We start from the raw sequence: 25511 nt of genomic DNA, 5'->3' as shown, positions 1-25511 counted from the left end.
TGCTCTTTCTTATAGGGGGCACTTCAGTCATGCACCCAGGCCTGGCAACATGCAAGGAGGTGGTGTTGGCATTCTTCTTTTTCCCCACTGCACTTTTTAATACATACCCCCCATTTCTTCCCTCACATTCTCTTCCTTTGAAGCCCATACAATTTATTAATTTTCACCCCTATCTGTTCCAGTTGCCTCACTCCTCTGCCAACGTCTTGCATTACAAATGTAGGCTGCACTCCTAATCCACTGCCCTCAGTCTTTTCTCCACTTTCAATACTCTACTACCACAACAACAATAACCAATCCTCAAAAATCACTGCAAACATTCAAACTCAGCCTACTCAAAAACTAAGCACATTACTACTGTTACAGAGGTTCCTGCTCTCCTTTCATTTTCCCAACTTACTACCTATCCCCTTGATCCTATTTCCTCACAACTGCTATCTTCCCTTTACCCTACTCTTACACCCATCCTCACACATATTCAACCTCTCCATTTAATCTGGTACATTTCCATCATTCCTTAAACATGCCCTAATTACACCTATCCTTAAAAAAAGTCACTTCATCCAACATCCCCTCCAACTATCGCCCAATTCTCTTCTTCCCCTCACCTCTACTTCTTTAGCAAATTGTTTGTAAATGCTTATCACACTATTTCTCATATAACCATATTCTCAAGCCTTTGCAATCTCGCTTTCGCCACTAACATTCTACCAAAACTGCAATCACCAAGGTGACAAACAACCTGCTTACTGCCAAGTCTAAAGGTCACTACTCCATGCTAATCCTTTTAGACCTCTCTGCAGCCTTTGACACTGTTCACCATGCACTGCAGCTCCAGACCCTTCAATCCTTGGTTATTTGTGACACAGCTCTACTGTGGCTCTCTTACTACCTGTCTGACAATACCTTTAGTGCATCCTTCTCTGGCTCTTCCTCCTCCACTTCTCTCTGTTGGGGTACCTCAACACTCATTCTTTTCTCAGTCTACACAACATCTCTAGGCTCTTTAATCAAGTCCTGTGGGATTCAGTATCATCTTTATGCTGAAGACACCCAAATATGCCTTTCTGCACAAGACATTTTCTCTTCCCTCCTTAGTCATGTCACCAGCTGCCTAGCTAATATGCTGTCTGCATTTATCATTCTAGTGAAATGCTTGTGCTCACTGGCGGCCAATTGGCCGCTAGCAGAGGCTGTCAATCATCCCAATCATATCGTATCGGGATGATCCTGGTGGACAGGTTAAGGAGCAGCAAGCCTGAAACAATGGGCCTCTGAAGTAGCATTTGCGGCTTCATAAATGGAGCCCTAAGTCTTTAACCAACTCCTGCCACTAATAAATTTAAAATTTTAACCCCAACATACAAAGCCCTCAACAACAGTGAACCCTTCTTTATTTCTGCTCTTGTCTGCAAATACTCCCAAACCTGTTCCCTTTAATTCTGCCCAAGACCAATCTTCTCCCCTCATCTTTCATTACTTCCTCATACTCTCGTCTGCAAGACTTTTCTAGAACTGCACCTATCATATGGAACTCCTTGTCGTGCTCAGTTAGACTTGCCTCTAGTCTCAAAAACTTTGTGTTCCTTAAAATCATATCTGTTCAGGGATGCATACAACTTATTTTAATTTAAATGTCTCTACCACGTATATTTTCCCATGCACTTCAACTTTCCCATGTACTTCCTTTAGAATGTAAACTCACAAGTCCACTCATCCTGTTTATCACTTTATGTAAAGATAGTTTAAAGGTTACAGTAACTCAAGGACAGGGCCTTTATATAAATGTCTTCTGATTATTTTACTCCATAACTGCATATTTAATGTTACGGCACTGCATAATATGTTGGTGCTTTATAAATAAATGTTAATAATATAAAAATGTTTAGGATCCAACGAAAAAATGTTCACATTTAATTACATGAAAAAATATATAGTTTCACTTTATAATCTTGTTATCAAAGACAAGGGCCAAAAAGCCAATGTAAGCGGGATCGTGTCTGGCTAGACCATATTTCACAACACACGTCAAGGCCATAGGTTTGCCAGCCTTTATTGAAGAAAATAATGGAGACTTCGGAATCAACAGATTTTACATAGGAAATGAACATGGAAATTCAGTAGTTGCAGAAAAACTCTATTTTACAATTTGATATAGTTTAGTACAACAAAATTCTTCATACAAATCATCTTCATTCACACAATTCTAGCTAAATACATTTAACAACTTTCTGCAAATTCATTAATTCTATTTCTTATTTATGGCACAGTGTAAGTGAAGACAAACTGTCAGATACATCAAAATGATTAACTAAATAAGAGTACAATTTTACATGTTTGAAATGAAGGTTTTACATTGTAAAAAACAAAAGGGATAAAAATGTTCGAGGAGCAGATAGACAAGGGAGCCTGTCTGTAAAAAATATTTGAGCAAATAAGGGAGATAATGAATATAAGAAAGGACTGGCAACCTTACGAGGCCTCTCCCCTTCATCAGGTGTCAAACATGATAAAAATATATATATACATAGTTTTTGTCATGAAAAAGGCTGTGTGAAAACTGTTTATTTTGATTATGAATTTACAGGAAGCAGTAGAGATCCCCCAGCATAATTTGTGCACCCCCCCTTTCATCCCTTGATTCCCCACGACTACTCTGCCTAGGCCAACCCCCATGTCCTATGACAGACCCCGCCCATGACACACATAGTCCCGTCCTTTGGTTGCAGCCGATGGGCCTCTAGGAAGTACCCAATCATATGTAATTTCTTGTGACCCAACAGACAGGAAGTGTTCAACTGGTCCATGGGATAGGAGCTCCCCCAACTGTATTGGTGGACAGTGACATAGCCCATAAACATAAGAACAAAATTACCTTGACTCTAAGTTTAAGTATTGTGTGGACAATCACAATCTAATCATTTAAATATTAAATGATTAATAATTGGATTATTATTATTATTAGATTATTAATTATTATTAACACATCAAAGGCTGCAGAAGAGCCCTTTATGTTGTTGACCTGATAACAATGATTCATTTTCATTGTTAATCTGCAACACTTAATATTATCGTTTAGTGACAATGAATCAATTTGACATGTGCCAGTCCTGTCTTCTGATCACAATCCAAATTCTTGATACTTAACAATATTTACAGGACCATTTTTGACTTTTTGAATGTCACAGATAAAAGGGCTTGATAAACTCAGGAAAACAATTTTACATTTATTGCTAAGTACCCCAAACATTATGAATGTAACACTGGTTTTGTGCATGGGTAAAAACAATGAAATTACCTGCTATACTGGATGAAGAAACATCACTAAATAGATACAAACCCTTTCTGCTCAGTAAGAAAAACTAAGAAAAATCATAATCACTTGTAAATCGAAAAAAATAAATAAGATTAATATTCAAACGCACGCTACCCCTATACCCATAATGACCATTTTCAAAGCCCTTAAAATACATACACACATATTTGTATGGTTTTGGAGCAACAGGTTAACTGTATCTATTATCATCACTATACACTATTAAAAAGGGACTAATCAAGGGGTCGGAGCCTATAGCTGTTGTGGAAGGACGGGTTTGTGGGGAGCTCCTAATTTATTCTGGGCTATTCTGGGTTATTTCCTCTTGCAATTGATTTATAATTCTAAGGATACCAGTTAAGGTGCCCAGAGAAACCCCAGAGAAGTCTGTGAGTGCTTTCACGAAGGTGGATCTTCCTATAATCCTCAGCTCAACTACTTGGTGACTAGCCACATGGCAGGGAGTCCTGCACTGGGACTCTGTTCTCTCAAGTTGTTGGGGCATGTTTCCCCTTTAAGATCGTAAGATCATTGGCAGCAAAAAGTTCTGCACTAGTATGAAGACTCAGCAACTTACTGGATGCTTTTTGTACAGCCGTATTAGTAGAATTAAGAGGAGCCTTCCATCCCTCCTTCTTTGATGACAGAGTTTACAGCCGATCTCTACCTCGCAAGGATCAGACTCTGAAGAGGATGTGAATGAGATTATGACAAGAGATATAGCTCAGACCGACTTTCCTATTTTGGAGCTGCAGAGGTTGACATCAGAACCCCTGACTGTTACCATAGTGGAACAGGTTGCTCCCTATACTGACTGGGGACCCGCGTTCACATGCTGGGGAGAAACCTCTCAGCTGGATTGGTTGGTGCACTACAGCAACAAGCAGCTTATCTGGAGAGATACTGGCACATCATTTGAGTGAAGTGTGGACGCTCCCAGCTCTGGCCGATTGCCCCCTTTTACAGTGGCCCTTTGTGCAAGAAACTACCATAGGATATTTCTGTAGGTTGTTTATAGGATAAGTTTCCAACAATACATAATCATCAGTAGTACGTATGTTTTGGAAACTTTCTACTCCATAATGACCTAATACCTTTTCAGTACTACCAAGTATTATCACACTTTTGAGCCACTTCTTTATAACCTAGCTTTATCCTTATGATGGCAACTATGTCTGAGAGTCATTAATACGCAATGCTAATTTGATCTTACCATAGCCTAAGAATGTACAGTTACCTGTTTATATATTGACATTATATGTTCCCCATACTTACAACCTGAGGAGTACTATGGGTTAAAGAAACATACTTTATGCTTACCAGATCAATTCCTTTCCTTCCTGGCAGGGAGAGTCCATGACTTCATTCCTTACTGTTGAAAAATACAACACCTGGCCATCACGGCTAATAGCTAATAGTATTAACAGGCTTCTCTCCCTTCTTAGACTTTAGAACAGTGTTTAGGCAAATGGAACAAAATTGAGCAGGCAGGCAAACCACAGCCTAATTTTACATTTTTCTTATCCCTATTTTTAAATTTATCGTATCGTTATTTATAATTATTTTCTGCAGTCTACTTTATTCCCCAAACATGCATATTTGAGCTATGTGCATATTTGCGCTACCTCAAATTGTTTTAATAATATTGTTATATTACAAACATTTTTGGGAAATTTGTAATTTAGAGGTTAGACGAGTTTGAAATAACTTGGCATAAATACACCAATCTATTTCTCTATTTGGTAACAGTGAAAACGATCTCCTTAGGAGTGATGTCTGCAGCAGGATCTTAGGAAATGAAAGAGACTGCACCCGGTTCTGTGGTGTGTAAGACAGGACCTCCCCTGCTATGAAAAAAGGCGCTAAACTATTCTGAGCTGCGCAGCACTTCAAAAACAAAAAGTTAAACCAGGATCCATGTTGTGGAACAGGCACAGTCTCTCAAGTGTGACAGTCTTGCAGCAGCGCTTCTGACATGGACTTGAGTGTGTAACAGCAAGCAGTGAAACTCGTCAACACTGATTGCTCAGGAGCTGTTAGCGACAGTCTGGATGGGTTCACAGAAAAACTTTCTCTGCATCTCCAGACTCTAACTTTCACCAATACTCTCACTGAGATGCTGACATGATTACTTTAAACTCCAGTCCTTCTTGAAGGGAACATACCCATTACATGACTATCCAAATCTTCTGACACTTCTCTGACACCTCCTAGAGTGACGAAAGGCAAAGAATGACTGAGGGATAGGGGAAGTGTTGTATTTAAGCCTTTGGCTGGGGTCTCTTTGCCTCCTCCTGGTGGCCAGGTGTTGTATTTCCCAACAGTAAGGAATGAAGTTGTGGACTCTCCCTGCCTTATGGAATGAAATTAGTGTTTGCAATTGAATGTGTTTATACTATAGTGTATAGTATGTGTTTATGTCTATGCCATAGTGTATGCTATATATATTTATGTTCCCTACACTAATAACCTAAATCACTGTAACACAATATTCAGTCTATTAATATAACTCGTTGTCTGCCTGTTAATATAACTAGCTCCTATAATATCTACAGTTCTAGCTAAGTTGTCAGTTATATTTATTATATTAACTGTTAGTACTTATATTATATAGAGGTTCATACTTTCCTACTCTGAATATAGAGTTACGCCCTCCTCCTTAGTAGACCCAATATTTACCTTGAGGGGAAACTATATTCCAGGGGAGGTTACCAGCTTTATACCAAATGTGGCTGATATACCATTTAATTTAGCTTTTTCTATATACCATGTGTCCTAGGTATATTATTATAATTTTTATGTACATAACTTTTGAACTATGTGTTATAAGCATTTAGGAAATCTCATTTAACACATTAACCGTACATTGTATATACGCTATCTACGTCTCCACCGCCCACAGCTTGGACCTTTCTGACATAAAAGAATACTTACCATATATTGTCTTTTTATCATATACTAATATAGCAATCCAAGAGTGACCAAAAAGATATACTTGCTTATTATTATCTTTTCTACAGTTCATCTATAGTTTGTCTTTATTATGTTTATATCACAGTAAAAATAGAAAGAGGTTTTTTTCAGTTTAGCTCCAAAAGTCTCCCTTGTTTGCATCAGCCTCGAATAACCTGTTTATTTAGCGTGGATGTCCTCATTCTTGGAAGTGACTAGAGTATTAGGCTTAATATCTACACATTATGTACCTTGTCTTTTTCCAGGAATGCATATTGCCAATTATAATGCTATGTCACATGCTGTCTGTATTCCGATATTGCTAATGTGTTTTACACTATTCCACATTGGTTGTATGCCTTATTTCAAACCTCAAAAAAAAAAACAACAAAAAAAAACATACAGACCCTGTGATGTAATTGCTAAAACTACAAAACCACTGTTTGTCCTTAAAGGGATACTAAACCCAAATGTTTTCTTTCATATTCAGATAGAGCATGCGATTTTAAGCAACTTTCTAATTTATTCCTTTTATCAATTCTACTTCATTATCTTGCTATCTTTATTTGAAAAAGCAGGAATCTGAGTTTAGGAGACAACCCATTTTGGGTTCAGCACCCTGGATAGCTCTTGCTGATTGTTGAAAAGAAGCAGCCAATCAGCTTCATCAGCAAGGTCGGATTGGCCAACCAGATCACCAGGAGATTTCACAGTGGGCCTTAGCATATGGGGCGTGACAGCTACAATGTAAAGGGGTGGTACTACTGGTGAGGCAATCCAGCTTTATCACCGCTTTTCTTTTCTCCTCTGAGTTACACATATTAAGTTCACAAATTATTCCCTTGTACGTTTTATTTCCTAAACCATGCACCATTTTCGTGGCCCTCCTTTGAATAGTGTAGTGTCTTCTCCAGATCACACTATAGATAATTAGTGATGTCGTGAACCTAAAAAATGGGTTCGCGAACGGCGGACGCAAACTTCCACAAAAGTTCGCGAACGGGCGAACCGCCATAGACTTCAATAGGCAGGCGAATTTTAAAACCCACAGGGACTCTTTCTGGCCACAATAGTGATGGAAAAGTTGTTTCAAGGGCACTAACACCTGGACTGTGGAATGCCGGAGGGGGATCCATGGCAAAACTCCCATGGAAAATTACATAGTTGATGCAGAGTCTGGTTTTAATCCATAAAGGGCATAAATCACCTAACATTCCTAAATTGTTTGGAATAACATGCTTTAAAACATTAGGTATGATGTTGTATCGATCAGGTAGTGTAAGGGTTACGCCCGCTTCACAGTGCGCAGTGTAGGTGATATACCTGCCCTGACCATGCTTTGCAGACCAGGTATCAGTGGTCAGATGGACCCTTGCCCCAACACTGTGTGCCAGACATGCCATTATAGTAGACTTATATGGCTTTGGCGTTGCTTTTTGGTAATTAGAAGGCTGCTAAATGCCACTGCGCACCACACGTGTTTTATGCCCAGCAGTGAAGGGGTTAATTAGGGAGCATGTAGGTAGCTTGTAGAGTTAATTTTAGCTTAAGTGTAGTGTAGTAGACCACCCAAAGTATTGATCTAGGCCCATTATGGTATATTTCATGCCACCATTTCACCGCCAAATGCGATCAAATAAAAAAAATTGTTCACTTTTTCACAAACTTTAGGTTTCTCACAGAAATTATTTACAAACAACTTTTGCAATTATGGCATAAATGGTTGTAAATGCTTCTCTGGGATCCCCTTTGTTCAGAAATAGCAGACTTATATGGCTTTGGCGTTGCTTTTTGGTAATTGGAAGGCTGCTAAATGCCACTGCGCACCACACGTGTTTTATGCCCAGCAGTGAAGGGGTTAATTGGGGAGCATGTAGGCAGCTTATAGAGTTAATTTTAGCTTAAGTGTAGTGTAGTAGACAACCCAAAGTATTGATCTAGGCCCATTTTGCTATATTTCATGCCACCATTTCACCGCCAAATGCGATCAAATTTAAAAAAAAACTTTCGCAATTTTAATTTTTTTCTCTCGCAATTTTAGGTTTCTCACTGAAATTATTTACAAACAGCTTGTGCAATTATGGCACAAATGGTTGTAAATGCTTCTCTGGGATCCCCTTTGTTTAGAAATAGCAGACATATATGACTTTGGCGTTGCTTTCTGGTAATTAGAAGGCCGCTAAATGCTGCTGCGCATCACACGTGTATTATGGCTAGCAGTGAAGGGGTTAATTAGGTAGTTTGTAGGGAGCTTGCAGGGTTAATTTTAGCTTTAGTGTAGAGATCAGCCTCCCACCTGACACATCAGACCCCCTGATCCCTCCCAAACAGCTCCCTTCCCTCCCCCACCCCACAATTGTCCCCACCATTTATTTTAATTTTTTAGCATATTTACATATGCTGTAGTGTAGCATCCCCCCTTAGCCCCCAACCTCCCTGATCCCCCCCCAAAACAGCTCTCTAACCCTCCCCATCTGCCTTATTGGCGGCCATCTTGGGTACTGGCAGCTGTCTGCTATTATTTCACAGTCAAAAAAGTGTTTGTTTTTTTTAAATGTACACTACTGTTACACCAGATATGAGTGGTGGCACTGGGCAAGTGGGCACAGTATACGCTGTGAGCCTGACACACAGGCTGGCAGGCAGGCAACTGCAATTAGATTACACAGGAAAATAAAAAAGCAGACTGATGTCCTAGCCCTAAAAAGGGCTTTTTGGGGTGCTGTCCTTACAGCAGATATCAGATGAGTCCTTCAGGACTGTAGTGGACACTGAATACACTAGCCTAGCTATCGATTTCCCTATTAAATCAGCAGCAGCTACACTGTCCCTCCTCTCACTAAGAATGCAGCTTCCGAATGAATCTAAAATGGATGCTGTCCAGGAGGTGGGAGGGTCTGGGAGGGAGGGTCTGCTGCTGATTGGCTGTAATGTGTATTCTGACTGTGAGGTACAGGGTCAAAGTTTACTCAATGATGACGAATAGGGGGTGGATCGAACATTGCATATGTTCGCCAGCCAAGGCGAACGCAAACATGCTATGTTCGCCGGCGAACTATTCGCAACATCACTATAGATAATCATTGTCACACAGTCATGGGTGAAATTGGGTTGTAGGAGTCATATAAAACAACAATCTGACAATTCTTTATTACAAACTATTATAATTTAATTCTGAAAAAAATATTGGGGAAAGGAGGATACCAGTAATCCCCTTGAACAAAATGGGATGTGTGCATTCTACAGACTCAATGGAATATAGGACAAGTCTTCAAATTTTTCCAATGCTGTGTTTAATTACCAGTCTGTCCCCGAGTACTGAGGTCACACTTTACTATGTAATCTCAAAATATTTCAGTGAAATCTCATGAGATCACAGTAAAGCAAACTTCCTTAAACCTAGGAAGGAAATAAAATGACTGGGCCTGCACACGCCATATGCACGATCCCTTGCATATCCGGGGCTTAACATCCTGATTGGCTGCTTAATGTCCCTTTACAATGGGATGTGGCTACTGAGCAAAAGAGGAGGTAAATAGCTCCTTTTTTACATAGAGAGGTTCAGGTAATGTTTTTTAGTCAGCTTCAAACAGATATGCAGCATCTCTTTCAAGTGATTCAACATTTGTGTATTGTGTCTTTTTAAGTGCCCATAGTTCAGAAAACAAACACAAGCACTATTACAAAAAAATTGCATTTTTATACAGCAAACCGAAAGTGATTATAACTGTATACACTATGGGTGTAAGAGCTTTCTCTGCACACACAACCAGTTTCCTTAAACAAACAAAACATCTAAAAATATGAGACACAGGTTATAAAAAAGACTACAAGTTGTTCACACCTTCTTACTAATCACCGTAACCGATTATTGAAGTTACTTTTTACAAGGTGCTTTTTACTTTTTACAAGGTGCGAAAATGTTTCCCAGTGACATTTACTATTTTTTGGACAACTCCTTCACAAATCTTTAAATTTGCAGAAATGAGAATGGTGATCCACAATATATGCTTTTGATTTGTAACTCATAGAAAAATTGTTGACATGTATATGTAATTATGAAATGATGCAAACAATTTAAAACAGACTCTACAAACGAAGCAGAAAACTCTGTAATTATTAGAAACTATAAACAATGATTATGTTATAAAAACTAGATGTGCATTGGGCGATTTATTTGCGCCACTTACCTCGGTAATAGTTCCTTCACTATATGTTACATCCAACTCCTCATATCTCTTGTCAGATAATAATTTGCATTTGTCTCTTCTATCTGTTAATGGACATGAAAATAAATGAAAATTACAATTGTGAATGTATCGGCTTTTAACGAATGAATTATTTAACATTAACAACAATCACAGAGAAACACTTGAACACTTTCATATGCAGTTCAGGACATTATCTAATCTTGTATACATTTGCATTGGCTAAAAAAGCTTTTAAAGGGTTGTAGACTACTAATGCTGTTAAAAGAAAAGTTTCTTATTAAAGGGATATAGCAGTTAAAACAGAAATATGCAGAAGTGTATTTCATTTTTGAATAGAAACATTCGTGCAATGAACTTGTATTATCAAAAATTCTTCTTGCAAAATGTATTAATGTTTCAAGGGCATATGTACGTATGCAGCTTATGCCCAGTGCACCTGAATTCAAACACTGCTGCTGCTAACTTGTAAGTACAAAATACTTTCCTTATTGTAAAACATGTTTTCCTGATTCCGCTATTAGTCTGAACAGGGGTGTTCCATGGGTGTATCTGAAAGTTCTACACCAGGCCTTGTGTATTCTCTAAACATTTTCCCCCTGCAGTTCTTGCTGTTTTTTTCTCACAAACTGAAAGGTGCAGCGCCGGTGTCAAAATATGTACCAGCATTTCATTTTTAATGTGTACCCCAAGCTGATGTCTGTCACATGATACAGGGGCCAGAAAATGGGAGAAAAAAATAAATTTGTCAGAAATGCTTATTTGAAATTCAGAGTGTTATTGCTTTGTCTTTTTATCATGCATTTGTTAATTAAGCAATTCTACTGCATTGAGTGGTCCTTTAACTAAAAAATTGCGTCAGTAGTGCGAGGTCTTTCATACAATTTTGACAAAGGCAAATGTTAGGTTTATCTCACTATAGTGTGAAGGAGAGAGACATGCATTGCAAGATAATGTGCAAAAAAAGCTCCCAAAGAGCTTGTGAGATTTCTCTCCATGCCGGCGAGTTTGATTACCTGGCCCAGCATGTTTAGTTTTTGTTTAGCACTTGTTTTTGCAGTACAGCAAAGTTTTGCAGAGTGTGAAGGGACATATTTATTGTGATTCATTCAGTTCTGTATTCTATTTGTGTGGGATTGTTTTGTAGCTCCTCTTTATAATGTGATGTTAATATGAAATCTAAATAAGTAGCAATGTAGCATAAATAAAATGTATGCTTACAGGATAAATTAATTTCTCTTTCATGATGGAGAGAGTCCACGACACAAATAATCACATGTAGGAATATTCCTCTCCTGACCACTAGGGGGAGGCAAGACACACCCCCACCATATTGTTCCCACTACCCATGGTCACACATAAAGCCAAGTAGACAAGAAAAAAAGAAAAGAAAAAAAGATAAAGCAGGGCAAAGTAGTACAAAACAAGTACTGCCACCACAAACAAAAAGAAAGAGCAGGGCTTTTGGACTCATCATGAAAGAAATTAATTTATCAGGTAAGCATAAATTATGTTTTATTTTGCCAGATGGTGAACGTCTATGAGTCATCACATGTGGGAATCAATACTCAATACTCACCACTGTGAATAGGGGGGGGAGGATAAACAGTGAAGAACACTATCATCCAGGCACTATGGCCCACAGAACTTTCTTGCCAGAGGCAGAATCAGAGGAAGCATACACATCAAAGTAATAAAACTTATAAAAAGTGTGCAAAGAAGACCAATTATCTCTGTTACAAATCGGTTAAATAGAAGCCTCATTACAAAAGGCACAAGAAGAAGCAACTGCTCTAGTGGAATGAGCAGCAATGTGCTCAAGGGGGAGTTTTCCCTGCAACCAAATAAGCTTAGTGAATTAAGGCTTTTCCAAGCTGCTAAAGTAATAGCCGTAGCTTTCTGACATTTTCAAGGCCCTGAAAAATGAGCAAATAGAGATGAAGAATGTCTGAAATCTTTTGTGGCTTCCACATAATATTTATTTGAGAGCTCTTGCAAAATCCAAGTTATGTAGAAGATACTCCTTAGAATTCTTAGGAGCTGAATTCTATGGAGTTGGACAAAAAGAAGTAATCAGTTTTCTGAAAACCTTAAGAAGAAAATAATAGCTAGTACGAAGAACAAAAAATTCTGATGAAGAATCAGAAAAGGAGGTTTGCGTGACAAAGCTGAAAGCTCAGAGACCCTTCTAGCTAAATAGATAGAAGAAAAAGAACATTACAGGGAAAAGCTAAAGGTCTAAACCAGTCATCAGCTCAAAAGGAGGAGTTTAAGAACCCTTAAACCCAGATTAAAGGAGGAGAAACTCTCAGACAGAATTAAGCTTTCAATCGCCTTGCAGTCAAATTCAGAGTTTCCAGATCTTAATAAAAGAAAGGTCCTTGAAAGAGAGAAAATCCTTTCTTAAAGGACTTACGCAAACCAAATCCTTCAAACAGAATTGCTGAGGCTTGTTTGTACTTGATTGTGGCTATCACTCAGGATAGCAACTCAAATGGAGTAAAAATGTAAATTAGGCACAAGGGCATCTATCAAACTCGCCCAAGGGTCCTGAGACCTGGCACAATACTATGGCATTTTGTGATCCAAGTGAGAAGCCATGAGATCTCTCTCTAGCAAACCCCAACATCTCACAATTTGGTCAAAAACCTTCTTGATTTGGAGACTATTCCCCTGGGTGAAAAGACTGGCGGCTAAGAAAGTCTGCCTCCCAATTATACACACCCAGAATGTGGATGGCTGAAATCCTGCAATGATGGAGCTCTGCCCAACTGATGATACAGAATACTTCCTTCATTGCTAAGGGACGAGTTCCTCCCTGATGATTGACAAAACCAACTGCCATGATGTTGTCTGACTGTAATATCAGAAAAGAGTGCCAGAAGCTGGGCCAACTCTGGAAAACCTTGAAGCGTTCTAGAATTTTTATTGGTAACCTCGCCTCATGAGGAGACTCCCTGTTCTCTCCGAGATGCCCAGTCTGCCTCTCAACCTAACAGGCTGGCATCTGTGGAGATTTCTAACCCCACTGGGGGAAGAAATGAATCACCCTGAACCAAAGACAGTTAAATCTGCCACCACATCAGAGACTGTCTTGTCTTGTAATGTAACAAAATCCTCTTAGACAGATCCTCATAGTCTACATTCCACTGATGCAGAATTTGCCATTGTAGGGCCCGAAGATGTAATCTGTCAAACAACACTTTCTATAAAACAGTCTACTAGCATACAAACAAAAGAACCCTGAAAAAAGTTAAAGAAATAAAAATTGACGCCACCTCAGCAGACAAGATACTTCAAGCAGAGTTGCGGTTTAGATGAAAACTCCCAACCAAACATTATACATGTGCGATTCGGTTCGATTTTGAAAATTCGGAGATTCGGATCAAACCGAATCTCCGAATTAAAATAGTACCGAATAAATTCGAATTACTTCGGATTTATTCGGTACATTCGGATGGCCATGGATTACACTAGTATTGTACAGTACATTAGGTTATATCACTCTGCTATGGGTTACACCTAATGTACAGTACATAATACTAGTCTAATCCCACCTAACACTTACCGAAATTCTGAATTTCCAAACCGAATTGAACCGAATCCAGCCGAATTTATTAGAATCCGAATGAATCCGAAACAAATCCGAACCGAATTTATTTGAATCCAAATGAATCAGAAACAAATCCGAACCGAATTGATTCAAATTTTTCCGAATTCGAATCGCTCCGAACCGAAATTCGAAAAAATCCGAATCGATCCGAACTGAATTGCTTCGCCATGCACATGTCTACCAAACATCCAGAATGTTTCAAAGCACCCCAATAATGTTATTTTAAAGGGTCAATAAATTGGGTGTTTTTTTATTAAATACCTGCAAACACACACAATAAGTTTGCACTATTTATTAAAATACATTCAATCATCAAGAGGTTTAAGGGACATAAACCCCCCAAAAATTATTTTGTGTTTCAGATAGAACATACAATTTTAAACAACTTTCCAATACTTCTATTATCTTCTCTCTGAATATATATACAGGACTCAAAATTTCAGATTGTCAGCTACTAGCAAGGCCAAAATGTTACTCGCCACTTCTGATCGTACCCATTACCTGCCCACACAACACCCACTATACCACCCCCTCTTTGCATATTTTAAGCAATTGTGAAATACATTATTGTGCAGTCAATTTTAATATTTTTTAATTTTATACCTGAACAAATTAAATAATGCTACATACAGTAATAGATTAACAAAAATAAGTGCATAGCTGTTAGATACATCAACTTGGTGGTTCTGTGTAAGAAAACAGCTAGATAGAAATACAAAGTTGTTGAAGTAAGAGTGCTGACGTTCATGGAAGGCCATAGCAGACCTGGAGATTTTCTCTTAATAATTATTATCTCTCCCTTAAAGGGACAGTCAACACCAGAATTTCTGTTATTTAAAAAAAAAGATAATCCCTTTATTACCCATTCCCCAGTTTTGCATAACCAAGTTATAATAATACATGTTTTACCTCTGTAATTACCTTGTATCTAAGCCTCTGCAAACTGCCCCCTTATTTCAGTTCTTTTGACAGACTTGCATTTTATTCAATCAGTGTTGACTCCTAGGTAACTTCATGTGTGTGAGCTCAATCTTATCTATATGACACCCATGAACTAACGCCCTCTAGTGGTGAAAAAATGTGAAAATGCATTCAGATTAGAGGCGGTCTTCAAGGTCTAAGAAATTAGCATATATACCTCCTAGATTTAGCTTTCAACTATGAATACCAAGAGAACAAAGCAATATCGGTGATGAAAGTAAATGGGAAAATTGTTTAAAATTGCATGCCCTATTTGAATCATGAAAGTTTAAATTTCCACTCGCCAATGGCTAATAAAGAGTTCATATTTTGAGCCCTGATTATATATATATATATATATATATATATATATATATTATTTATTTATTTATTTATTATTATTATTGGGCCTTATTTTATCTTTCTCTGTCTTCCTTGCACTGTAACCTGCAATTACATCTAACAAGCACAATGTTCTCTACATGTTCTTATTTTATAAAGTGTATATTACAAATGAGCATAAACACACACATTTTTAAATGGAAAATAAAAAATCTGTAACCCAAGATGAAGGCAAATCAATGTAAAATATTTTCTAAAATGTTATGGTTTGCACTAATACAATGTGAAGTTAGATTTAAATAAACATATGAACACTACATATGGGGAGCTTAAAATATGCTGAGATGAAGCCAAATAGGTTGATTGTACATTGGGAACAAACAGTTACATTACAGTGTAAAAAAAAAACAAGTGTAAAAAAATTATTAATAAACACTATAAAGTGCGTATTGCAAAATTATTGTAGACATAAAATGTATGAAATTATGTAAAAGTCTTAGTATTAATGTTACTCTTAGCTTATTTTTTTTTAAGGGGCAGTAAAGTTTTTCCCCCTGTTATTGGGAAGTATGAGCACAATTAATAAGGATGTTCAGTGTCCCACCTTTTATAAAGCCATTGGATACTTCATCCCACGCAGGAGCATGCTACGGTAAAGTGATTGGCGCAACCGTTTAGGTTGCGATTTGAAAACAATCCTATGGCACAATTTAAATAAAAGGCAACAGAGCAGCTGACGGGCATTCTATTAAAGGAGAACTGGTACCATTTTGAGGACAAAATACACTGAAGACTGGCCTTTTAAAAAGCTAATAATCCTATTGATTGTGCACAATTATTGAAAACCATTTACTGTCCCTTTAAATACAAAATATACTATGGACTAGCCAATGGCTGGTGAATACTTTTGAGACACTCCATAACCAATGAAGCAACATGCAACTTGTAACTATTCACTTCTCTGGGTATAGAACGAGATCCACTGTGAAGGACACCGACATCACAAATTCCTTGAAAACATTGCAAAAGTCCCTATAAGAACAGTTACAAAGGTAGTAAATACAAATGTTATAATCTTAAAGGGACAGTCTACACACGAATTTTTGTTGTTTAAAAGATAGATAATCCCTTTATTACCCATTTCCCAGTTTTGCATAATTAACACAGTTATAATAATATAATTTTAACCTCTGTGATTATCTTGTATCTAAGCCTCTGCAAACTGCCCCTTTTTTCAGTTCTTTTGACAGACTTGCAGTCTAGCCAATCAGTGACTGCTCCCAGATAACTTCTTGTGCACGAGCACAGTGTTATCTATATGAAATACGTGAACTAACACCCTCTAGTGGTGAAAAACTGTTAAAATGCAATCTGAAAGAGGTGGGCTTCAAGGTCTAAGAAATTAGCATATGAACCTCCTACGTTAAGCTTTCAACTAAGAATACCAAGAGAACAAAGCAAAATTGGTGATAAAAGTAAATTGGAAAATTGTTTAAAATTACATGCTCTATCTGAATCGTGAAAGTTTATTTTGGCCTAGATTGGCCCTTTAATATAGCGACACATTACTTTGAGAAGGGGCACTTTACATATGCAAGAGAGTTCGAGCTAGGCCACAGTGTAGATGAGAAATCATGACCATGCCCTGATAACACCTTTCATTCAATATGGCGAGACTATTTTACCATAACAAAACAGCCTATTATTATTACAGATATTTACCTAACCAGTTTTGTAAGCAAGTATCCTACATGTTACTGTTGTAATTATTCATTTTCCAGGTAGATTGCAGTTTTCATTTGATGTGTGAGACTTGACACCTACTAACAAAAAGCTGGAAAAGACAAAGCGATTCTCAACTGGTTCTGAACATATCTTGCCTCTACAAGACCCTTAGACAACCTCATCTATGAAGCTAAGTATTTAAATATGTATATTTTTAGGTTTTTCCTTTGAGTTAGAAGGGACATTCCGGTCCAAATTTAAATGCACATAGATGAAATACATCTTTGAATAGAAACATATTTACACTATAGATGCACTGGCAAAAATGCTTCTAGTAAAAGTTATCACTGTTTTAGTGTTAACATTTTTCTCTGCACGTGCATGTGAAGCATAGCTAGATATTCAGTGCACCAGAATTTTAAATACTGCAGCCACTCAGATCATCACTGGGGCTTGTATCATGTCAGCAATTACAAATTGAGTCGTTACCAGATGGTACAAGCACCTTAGGCTCTCTGAGCAAGCGCTTTGTTTAAAATGCTGGTGCACAGGGCATACTTAAAGGAAAATTAAACCCACATTTTTTCTTTCATATTCAAATAAATAGAGAATACCATTTTAAATAACTTTCTAATTTACTTCTATTATCTAATTTGCTATATTCTCTTGATATTCTTTCCTGAAGCGCATATCTAGATAGGCTCAGTAGCTTCTGATTGGTGGCTGCACATAGATGCCTCATGTGATTGGCTAACCCATGTGCATTGCTATTTCTTTAACAAAGGATATCTAAGAATAAAGCAAATCAGATAATAGAAGTAAATTGGAATGTTGTTTGAAATTGTATTATCTGTCTGAATCATGAAAGAAAATGTTTGGGTTTAATGTCCCTTTAAACACACTTTTAAAATAGCTATAGCTTTTATTAGAAGCATTTTTGCTAATATATGTATATTACAAAAATCTATGGAAAGAGAAAACAGAAGCGCCACATGGCCCAATATTGTTTGGTCCAGAACTTGTAGATCTTAGAGTAATGAGTAAACTCACATTTAGTAGAGCACCTCAATTAGTGCTAAATATGCAGTCTGGGGTCTATTCGGTCACCCAGAAGACCAACTTCCTGCACAGGAGCTGATGTAATGGATAAAGCACCTCTTGTGATGCTATAGAGGCATGAAGGGATCAATTCAGTCACCCAACAGACTTGTAGCCAGGCATCCAAGTGGATTCAGTGGTGCAGAGGATCCCACAGTCAACCAGAAGGAGATATTCCTCAGAAAAAGGAAGAAATATCCCAAAGAAAATACAGCAAGTGTTCAAATGCTAAAAAATGACTTTAATAAAAATTATAAAATCACAGGCAACGCGTTTCTCAGCCAATGGCTGTTTCATCAGGCTTCATAAAATGTTTACTGAACACTTGCTAGATATACCCTAGACCTAAATAAATTAATATTGAACAGGTGATAGTGGGAGAGGTCCACTTAATTAGTAATGTTCTCCCAAACAATCAAATAAGACCAGATAGAACACACATTATACAATAAACAATAAACAATGTGACATACAATGCATGATCACAAATTTCATATGTACATTCCTAATTAATATTATTCATATTGAATTTCATTTGGGCAAAAATATTTAGTGAAATCAAAAGTCATACCTTATTATGAGTCAGATATTGTGTAAGCACTGGGTGATTTTGGATAACATGCATGATTAAATCAAACAGATCACAACAATTCCAATATTTGTAAATGATATAAATTTGAAGTGAATGTTCCAGTCAGCTGTTACCTAGTTGCTGCGTGTAGTTCAAATTAAGCGCCGACGAAGTCGGCGTCCTAAGACGCTGAGTGTGCATGACTAGCCTTAGTCAGCTGTTACCTAGTTACTGTGTGTGGTTCAAATTAGGCGCCGACAAAGTCGGCGTCCTAAGGAGCTAAGTACGCATGACTAGCCTCAGTGAGTCTATCAAATCGAGATCGCTCAGTAACCAATGAGATAAACAAGCGTGGCGCTAGCTAATGGGTCGAATACAATGGGGGGGGGGGGCGTGAACAATCACATCCGTAACACAACCTTCAGATATATGCCCTATAAACAATGTAATTAAAATTAGAAAGTCAGGCTAAAACCGCACTAATATTGGGACAAACAAAGGGGAACCCAATGAGCAAATTCACCAAACTTATCTAGTGGAGATAATCCTACTGCCACTCGATGTGAGATAGGTCTGTCAAAATAGTTAGTGTAACCGGACAAGTTCTAACACAGTTGTAACAGGATAGAATAGCGGAGAGCGTCAACAGACCGCATAACCAGCCACAACTTGTCAGGAGAACATTTGATCGCAAGATAGGATGTACTATATGTCAGTCAAACAATACCCATTTGCTGATAGGATAAAACATCGTGTGCACAATACACTGATGAATGTATAGTGTATCAGAGGGGCATATTAACTCAAATGTCTAGAGTTGAGAGATCAAACTGCACAGACCCCTAACATATAAAATATATATATATATATATATATATATATATATATATAATAAATATAAATAATATAATGTGTTCTTAACACATTATATTATTTATATTTATTATATATATATTTTTTATATGTTAGGGGTCTGTGCAGTTTGATCTCTCAACTCTAGACATTTGAGTTAATATAATAATTGTTTTATCTCAATTAATTACTTATGAAATAAGTTGAAATATTCACCTTTTTAATGTTTATTAATATTTATCTTTGAATCATTACCTAACATTTGTTCAGTGTATAGCGCATTTTTATCACCTCTGATCCTTTCATATATTGCATATCTTTTTTCTTAAGATTGCTGCTCTTACATTTGAACCTATGTCAGAACCTGTATTAGAAAACGACACTATGCCAGTAACTTTGTCTAATATCATAATGAAAGAATTTGGTCATAATCCCCATAGGGTCAAAAGAACTAGAAACTTAAATCTATTGGACACTGATACAGAGGGTGCCAGTATGTCTGATACTGATCCGGAGGATCTATTTAAATCCCTTGAAAAACTTTTATATCAGGATGCTAAAGATTGGCAGGACTTAATCCTCCTGGAGAATTACTTGACTCATAAAGTAGTTCCAAGAGGGTTAAGAATATTAAAGCAACCTGCATTTGATCTGGATGAGATAGAGTTAATTACTGAGTGGGAAGCAGCATCACAGTAATGCTCTAATAAGTATATAAAGATCCTCATCAAATATAGGGAATCACGATTAAATAAAATAAAAACTGAATTAGATGAAATAGTGACTAAAATCCAGCCATATAAAAATATAGAAAAATGGATCAATCGCAATAAAAGCATACAATTTAGGGTCAGCCAGTTAGATAGGGAATTACAACAAACTAAACAAAAGAAACTCAGAAGAGATCTTGAAGATTACAAGGAAAATAAAGCATATTCCTATAAAAAATCAAATAAAGATTCTATATTCCCCGCAAATAATTCAGATAGCAAGAAAGCAAATAATGATTGTTACGGTACCAACTGTGTACCAAGGGTTAACCCCAGATGAACAATGTCCTGCATAGACAATCAGCAATTCACAACCCAGCCAGTTTCAGGTTTAAAACAGAATGACATTTATTAAAAGGCAGCACACAGATTTATACAGGTTTTTGACCCCCCCTCAGATGGGGGTTGAAAGAATGTTGTACATTAGATAAAAGGGAGAAGCGCCCTTGACATGATACAATAGGATTATATTACTTAAACACTTCAACCACAAGACACTCTTGACTCTTCTTATCACTTTCTCTCTGGAGGTGATCAAACAATAGAATGCTAAGCATTAATTAGATTGTAGCTGGAGCCAGCCACTTGTGGTTAGAAAATGAAGTTAACACTTTCAGTCCTGACCGAAGGGTCTGTCACATAGCTCCCCCCTTGTGGAACACTCCGGCAGACCCGGCTTGACCCTTTTGCGGGTCAACCTGGGGATGACCGGACTAAGGGGTGGTAGGCATGTCAGTTTGCTGGGACAATCCATTTGTATTCCCGTTATGAGAGAGAATTCCTGTCCATACAAACAAGGGTTCAACTTCCTCAGTGCCCAGACTAGGGCTAAACAGTCCTTCAAAATCTCATCAGCTTCTTTACGAGTTTTCTGTACCTGCTCTTTATAGGTATCCACAATCCCTTCATACTGACATAGGGTGCCCTTGAGTTGCTGCACCTCACTATGAGCCAGCGTCAGCTTCTCCTCCAGTGTCACTAAGTTTGTCTTTAATGTTTCATGTTCCACTCTCAAGCTGGTGTTTTCTGCAGTCTGTCGGTGCAGCCTGTCTAGCAGAGATTCCTGTTCTAAACGTGCTTTTTCCTCTGCACTCCTCTTCTCTCCCGCTAGCACTGTTACATGATTATTTAACGTGACCATTTTATCCTCTACGTGACTCTTCTCCTTCATCAGCGCATTGTAACGTGACTCCCACATATCAATAGCGGATAGAGATTTACTGAGCTCAGCGTCCTGGGGCTTAGCAGCAGGGGGGTCAGTCTCTGCTGCACGGATCTGAGCACGGGTAGTCACAGGGTTAACATCAGCGGGACCCATGGGAGCATAGGCAGAAACAAGGGGGACCAAGGTATTTCCAAGGAGAACATCAGCTGGTAAATCCTTCATGACCCCCACATTCACAGGTCTAGCGCCCCCTCCCCAATCCAAATGCACCCTGGCAACAGGCAGGCGGAACACAGTGCCCCCTGCTACCCTCACAGCCACAGTGTCTCCTGTGTGCTGTTTCTCAGACACCAAGTTCTTTCGAAGCAAGGTCATGGTAGCACCAGTATCCCGTAGACCACTGACCTCCTTCCCATTCACTTTAACCAGTTGCCGGTTATTCCGGCAAGGGTTACGTGGGATTCTGCCGGCGGGTCTTCTCCAGGACTGTGCTTGGTTCGCTGCATTTAGGGGACACTCTGGTCTTTTGTGCCCTAGTTGCTTACATCTAAAGCACCGAATCGGTTGTGAGTAGCCCCGCAAATTGAACCGGGCTCTCTGAGGGTAGTTCGTGGCCGGAGGCCGTGTGGTATAGCGGTGCGCTGGGGGTTGGTAACTGGCAGCTGCTGGGGTGACTGGGGGTCTGTACTCCACTCTGGCAGGGGGCTTAGTGGTAGCAGTGTCCAGTTTGCGGGCATCCGTATACTCATCTGCCAAGCGAGCCGCTTCATGCAGGGTGGAGGGTTTACGGTCCCGAACCCACTCTAGAACTCCTGCGGATAACTTGTCGAAGCAATGTTCCAACAGGAATAGCTGCAGCACCTCTTCCCCAGATACGGCTTGGCACCCCGCTATCCAGTGAGCTGCTGTGCGGTGCACCTTACATGCCCACTCAAGGTAGGAATCACCAGCCAATTTAACAGTGTCTCTGAACCGCCTCCGGTATGCCTCCGGTGTAACCGCATACTTGGAGAGCAGAGCCTCTTTTACAGTATTATAATCCCCGACTTCCTCATCTGGAATGGCCCGAAAAGCCTCACTGGCCCGGCCGGATAATTTTCCGGATAATATCGTGACCCAGTCCTCTGCGGGTACCTTGTGTAGTGCACATTGCCTCTCAAAATCTGCAAGGTACCCATCAATCTCTCCTTCTGTTTCCAGGAAGTTTTTAAAAGCTGCAAAATTTACTTTTCCCTTTTCCACTGGGGTTGCTGTGACTTGGGCTGCTGCAGCGCCGCTTTGGCGAAGTAGGTTGGCCTCCACAGCTGCTATGACCCGGTCGATAATTTCGGCAGATGGGTTGGGGCCATAATATGCCAGTCTTATTTTAACCGCCCGATCAAAGCTTGCTTCTTCAGGGGTTCTGTCTGCTATGCTGGGCCCATTGGTTCCTTCTGTTCCTGGTACTCTTTCCATCTTAGTCAGTATTGTAATAATCCCCCTCTTCCTGAGGTTACTGGCTTGTGTAGTTGCTCTTCTGGGCGATAAGGTTCATTCCGTCGCTTGCCACCAATGTTACGGTACCAACTGTGTACCAAGGGTTAACCCCAGATGAACAATGTCCTGCATAGACAATCAGCAATTCACAACCCAGCCAGTTTCAGGTTTAAAACAGAATGACATTTATTAAAAGGCAGCACACAGATTTATACAGGTTTTTGACCCCCCCTCAGATGGGGGTTGAAAGAATGTTGTACATTAGATAAAAGGGAGAAGCGCCCTTGACATGATACAATAGGATTATATTACTTAAACACTTCAACCACAAGACACTCTTGACTCTTCTTATCACTTTCTCTCTGGAGGTGATCAAACAATAGAATGCTAAGCATTAATTAGATTGTAGCTGGAGCCAGCCACTTGTGGTTAGAAAATAAAGTTAACACTTTCAGTCCTGACCGAAGGGTCTGTCACAATGATTTTAGGAATAATGAATCTGGCAATAACTATAGACATGACAATCAAAGAACAGGTAAACAAGGACAATATATCATTAAGGATAATAGACCTTACCACTATCAGAATAATAATTCTGTTCATTATCAGAATAATCAATCACCAGTGGTTCATTATAAACCAGGGGGTTATCAGAGAATGCCATACCATAATACAAGTACCCATGAAAATTATCGGACTACACACACTGACCATAATAGTCATGGAAGGACTCATTACAGTAATCATAGTGCACATGCAAATGCAAACAATTATACTACACACCCTGACTACACTAGTCACCATAAAAATCCAAATCAACATGTAGAATGGAGAAGGAGGAATAGTTATAGAGGTAAGGAATCTACAAATCCTCATAATAATTATATCAGTACCAAAAATAGTTATGAACCACTGGCTCCGCACAAAAATCAATACACTACACCCACTTGGGAGAATAAAGGTGCTAGGCCAAAAGAGATTTCTGAGAATAATTTTTTAGGGGTAGGGACAAACAGAAACCAAGAACCACCAGAATTCCAACAGGACAGGACAAGGCAAAGGAAAAGGTCCTTAGAAAGAGAACAAGAGGAAATAGAGCAGGAAAACAGTTACAGACAAACAGGAAGAATAAGGAAAGAGTAAACCAAACAAAAAAAGACATCTTTAATCTAGCTAATATTGAATTAGATCGAAATGACCTTAAGCTTCTCCAGAAGGGTCTAAACTTTGCACCAAAATCCAGACCCAATAAATTTGAGATGTATGTGGATTTACATAAGTATGTCAGAAAGCTAACGCTCAAAAGATATTTTCTTAAAAATCCTCTCAACAGAGATATACCTAACAATCGCCACATTGAATCAGGAGATTTAGGAACTTTGAATATTTTAAAAGACTTAGAAAACATGGGTAACACTCAACATCAAATTATAACTGATTCTCCTTCTATTCCTGCAAATTCAATAGATGCAAACATAGATGATCCTCTAAATGAATATATTGATGCACTAGATCTGTCCCAATATGAGACTGAACCTGAAATACACCACTCAAATTTTAAAGCCAAATCAACTTTCAACCCAGTAGGGTCCCAAGGGGAACAATTATCTATGTTCACTAAGCTAGTCCAACAAGATATAGAGGAACAATTTACCAAAGAGACAACTTTTTTTAATAAATATAATGACAACTTGACAATACAAGAAAGAAAATCTCTAAAAAAATTAACTGACAACGATGAGATAATAATACGCCCCGCCGACAAAGGCAGGGGTATTGTTATCCAGAAAAGAGAGGCATATATACAGGAAGCATATAATTTGTTAAACGATGTAGAAACATACAAGATTCTCTCTAGTGACCCTACAGAAATGTACAATAAAGAACTGAATAAAATGTTAAATAAAGCAAAATCAGATGGCATACTTAACAGTGAAGAATATAAATTTATATTTACCCCCCAACCAAATACATCTATTATATATCATTTACCCAAGGTCCATAAAAACCCCTTAAATCCACCAGGGAGGCCGATAGTATCCGGTATAGGATCTATCTGTGATAGTCTATCTAAATATGTAGACTACTATTTGCAACCGATTGTTAAAAAGACAAAAGCTTATTTAAAGGACACAACTGAGGTAATCAAGAGGTTTGAGGGTATCCCATGGGAAGATAATATGATGTGGCTAACATGTGATATATCTGCTTTATACACGTGTATCCCACACAAACTTGGTGTCCAAAAAATCGAAGAAGAACTAGTAAAATGGCTTATTCCACCCAATCATATCAAATTTCTTTTAGACAGTATAAATTTTATTTTACATCACAATTATTTTACGTTTCAAAATAAATTTTACCTCCAAACTAGGGGTACAGCGATGGGGACTACATTTGCCCCATCATATGCTAATTTATATGTCAATGCATTCGAAAATCAATTCATCTGGGAAAATAACC

At 38.4% G+C, this 25511-nt stretch overlaps 1 protein-coding gene across 1 annotated transcript in view; it reads right to left on the bottom strand.

The window, feature by feature from the left end:
- Positions 1-25511, bottom strand: part of RAB27B (RAB27B, member RAS oncogene family) — a 584254-nt gene that overhangs the window by 216036 nt on the left and 342707 nt on the right. Inside the window, exon 2 of the mRNA XM_053701127.1 lies at positions 10459-10541. The gene's annotated coding sequence lies outside the window, so the exon portion shown is untranslated. The remainder of the gene's footprint in view (positions 1-10458; positions 10542-25511) is intronic.

The sequence above is a fragment of the Bombina bombina genome, chromosome 2 (genome assembly GCF_027579735.1).
Source record: "Bombina bombina isolate aBomBom1 chromosome 2, aBomBom1.pri, whole genome shotgun sequence".
Lineage (NCBI taxonomy): Eukaryota > Metazoa > Chordata > Amphibia > Anura > Bombinatoridae > Bombina > Bombina bombina.
Note: the sequence above shows the minus strand (reverse complement) of the source record. Positions and strands in the feature narration are given on the sequence as shown.